The 4,080-nt window shown below is 36.9% G+C and overlaps 1 long non-coding RNA gene across 1 annotated transcript in view; it reads right to left on the bottom strand.

The window, feature by feature from the left end:
• The window catches only part of LOC111812925, a 6,981-nt gene that overhangs the window by 1,133 nt on the left and 1,768 nt on the right, over window positions 1–4,080 (bottom strand). Inside the window, exon 2 of the long non-coding RNA XR_002818302.1 lies at window positions 3,012–3,015. This is a non-coding gene — a long non-coding RNA (uncharacterized LOC111812925). The remainder of the gene's footprint in view (window positions 1–3,011; window positions 3,016–4,080) is intronic.

Raw genomic sequence — 4,080 nt, forward strand, 5'->3', positions numbered from 1 at the left:
CATGTGGTGCTGGGGGATTGAACCGCGGTCCCTGATGCTTTGCCAAGCTTGTTCTAAGTAGGTGCCTTAGACCACTGAGCCATCTCTCCAGCCCCTATTGTTATTTTTTTAAAAATCACACATTGGCTTTACCAGAATCCCCATTTCTAGCAATGCCTTTATTATTATTGTCGTTGCTGTTATTATTATTCTTTATTTAGTCTAGGGTCTACAGGGTCTCACTACACAACTCAGACTCATAGTGATCCTCCTGTTTTCAGTCTCCCAAGCACTGGGATTACAGGCGCAGGACAAGCCCAGTCTCAGTTGCTGTCTCAGCACGCTCCAGTGGCGGGGCCAGCAGACATGACATTGGGGGTTGAACTCCAGTCCCTGGGCCTGTGTAAGCAGGCAATTTAGTCTGCTGAGCTGTGTGGCCGGCCCTTTCTACTAACTTCTTAATTTTGACCAGTAGTCTAAAATATTTCTATGAATATTAAGTTCAAGAAAGCAGCTGCAGGGTCAGAGGTTGATTGGGAAATGGGGGTGGAGGCTTGTCTGGCTTCAGAGTGTTCTTCCATGGTGGGTTCTAGTACACTCATGGCCTCTTAGCCAAATTCTTTGATCTAAACTGCACAACAACATCCAGAATCAAACTGGCCACCTTTTAAGTAATAATAATTTAAGAATTATTATTATTATTGTTATTATTTTGTAAGAAGCCAAGTTCTAACCAGCTGTAGTGTTTCCACCAGCACTCAGCAGGCTGAGGCAGGAGCACCATTGTGAGTTCCATGTTAGTTCAAGGTGAGACTAAACTACATAGTAAGCTTCTGTCTTCTAATACAGGGAAGAAAATGAAAAGTTTTGCCTCTTCATTCTAGAGAACATATTTTTGAAGAGCTAAGTAACATTTAACTGATATATAATTCTCTTATCATGAACAAAACCAAAGTGTTTAATGCAGTAAAAATTGAACAAGATCTTAAACTTTGATCAAGTTTAGAATTTATTCAGAAACCAGACTGCCCTGAAGACCATTATACACTACCAAGTGTTAATGTATCAGATTCTTCCAGTGTTATGTCCATGAAACTCCATTGTCCTCCTGCATGGATTCTGTTCAGGAAAGTTGAACAGATTTAGGAGGGGAGAGTCATATACTACAAAGATATACTCTTTGTAGAGGATCCACATTTGTAAGGAAGGGGAGGTAGGAAAAATAGTGTGATGAGTGACAGAATAAGGTGAGAGGAAAAGTCAGGGAAAATGATAGGAAGTAGAAGATTGTGCCCCAGCCAGTGGTCATTTAAAAGACACATAGAATGCTGGGAGTGAGAGGAGAGGCTGAAACAGCAGGTGGACTGGATTGTAAAGGATGCTGGAGTGATGCTCAACCCATTGGAATTATAGCTAGCATACTTAATGAAAGAGAGTGATTATTTCTAGGTTTTGTCAAAAGAAAACTATTACTTCATTTACAGTGCAATGAAGTATAAGAAAGGATAAGATACCAACAAGAAGTGCAAGAAATATCTCAGAACAGTAAGAGTAAGCAAATTCAAAGAGGTGAGTGTGTGCTGGGTGGAGGAGAACTTAGGGCCAGAGATGAATTTGAGGGTCTCATGCATGGCAAGGGAACTGTGGCACCGCTTCCCCAAGCTGGGTTGCTGAGGGTACAGGCAGAATGGTAGGCGAGTTTGGTGTTTGGCATCTTCATCAGGATGATTGATAAGTAATGGAAATAAAACCTGGTGGGCAGAAGAGACAGCTTTAAATAACTGACAGTTCTTAGCAGAGTCAAGAGAGTAGGAATTTCTGTGTTTCATGAGTCACTAAGAAATACTAAGTTGATAAATGATCTCAGCATAAAATTCTAGGGAAGGTAACTTTTCAGGGGACTGGTAGAAGAAGCTAGGGTAAAGGAAGAAGTCAGAGACATAGAGCAAAACAAGACTGACATGGGTAGAAGAAGGTTTAAGAAAATAAAACCTCTTAGAGTTGACACAAAGTAAATCATTGTGTGGAAGCCTATGTTTACTACTACTTTTCTTTTGTTGAATTTTATTTGTTTTGTGAGATAGAGGTCTTGCTATGTAATTAAAGCTACCCTTGAACTTACCTTTTATCTCAGGATTGTCCTCAACTTGGGAAGATCCTCCAGCTTTAGCTGCCCAAGGGCTGGGATTGCAGGTGTGCACCACCATGCCCATCAGGCTTATGTCAAGTTTTAGTATTTTAATGTTATGTGAATATATCTATATCTATACCTATATCTATATCTGTATCTGTATCTATATTCATATAACTGTTCTTCAAATTGCTATAATATTGGATATTTCTCAAATTTTTAAAAATTGCTAATCTATAAAAGTCAAAATTTTAAACTGTTCTTATATCCAGGTAAGAAAACTCAATGATAAATTCGATTAAAGTGCAAAAAGAGATTACTTTAAACAAGGCAAAAAAAGGAAAACTACCTTGTAGTTTGGGTGAACTGACAGTAAATGTATTCCCATGCATTTTTGCATGTTTTATGTACAAAAAATACTTTATTAAAATTTATAAGGCAGTGTATAGAAGTTAGATATTAGAATGTAGTGTTGACATCCACTTTGCCTATCTGAGTTATGTCCAAATACTCTCGATCATCTACACTCAGCTATTATTTGGAGCTGAAATGGGAGAAAATTAAGAGGAAATTCTTTACTTTGTGTGTATGGGCTCTTCACACATTGCACATGTCAGGCTGCAATCTATCATTGTGAGAGATGTAGGTCAAGATCTAGAGCCTTGTAGGAAAACATTATTCCCCTTGGCTGCAGTATTCTTTCTTACATCCAAGAGTAATAACATTTAAATTTGAAAGGATTAAAACAATAAATAAGTAAATGTGAAAAGACTGAGTGCTTAATGTGTTACTAATTGTAAAAAATAAAAGAAAGAACTTTGTGTTCTAATTAATTCTTGTGTCTTTTGCTAAATGTAAGCACTATGCCTGCAAACATAGAAATAACAATGAATCTTTAAACAATCCTAGAGCACAAACTCAACTTATAATGGAAATATCTGATTTATTTATTTATTTATTTATTTATTTTTGTTTGGCGTAACCAGGGATTGAACTCAAACACAGATGCTTATTCTACTGAGCCATCTCCCAGACCCAAAGTTGTTTTGTTTTGTTTTGTTTTCATTTTTAGGGAGGGGTCTACAGGGTGTTCAGGGTCTCACTACTATATTGGACTCAAAGTGATCCACCTGTTTACAGCCTCCTAAGAGCTGGGATTACAGGTGCTCACCACCGTGCCCAGTCTCCTAATGTATTTAATTTTTAAAATTTGTTTTTTTTTTTTTTTTTTTTTTTGTACAAGGTCTAACTACACAGCTCAGACTCATAGTCACCCTCCTGTATCAGCCTCTGCAGCACTGGCATTGCAGATGAGCACCACCATGCCCAGTTTGGGTGGCTGGCAGAGACACTGCATGTGTCACCAAGGATTGAACCCGAGACCTTGCTCTTGCCAGGCAGGTACGTAGACCACCGAGCTAACTCCCCAGCCAAGAAATATCTGATATACTTAATGATGTATCTATTTTCTTTTATAAATCAGTTTGCTACGTTTCCTAAGAGTGTACTTTGAGTGGATTTTCATGTACTTTGAGTGGATTTTTAGGGGCCACTCTTTACAAATTTACTGTCTTGAAAAACTTTCTTCTAGTTAAGTGGTTAATGTTATCACCTTCCACGTTTTATACTAATTTGTAATAAATTTTTATGATTCATTCTCTCACTTCTGGAACTCATGTATTGTCTCTATTCAGATTAAATCATTTAAATACACCTAGGTTTGCTATTAATTTTTGAGATAGAAAATGCTTGTTTTAGCTTTGTTTTGCTTTTTTAAAATATGTATAATTCAAAGTAATAATAAGAATTAAGCCTAGAAAGGTGAAGTTGTCATTTCTTGTACACTAAATAACAATATCATAGCTAAATGAAAAAGGGAGCTTTTCTATTTCTTTATTTTATTTATTTTTATTTTTTTCCATAATTTTATTGAGAAACAAATAGCAACGTAACAGTTTCAACCCAAATTG

This window comes from Octodon degus, unplaced genomic scaffold, assembly GCF_000260255.1.
Source record: "Octodon degus isolate 3935 unplaced genomic scaffold, OctDeg1.0 scaffold00001, whole genome shotgun sequence".
Classification (NCBI taxonomy): domain Eukaryota; kingdom Metazoa; phylum Chordata; class Mammalia; order Rodentia; family Octodontidae; genus Octodon; species Octodon degus.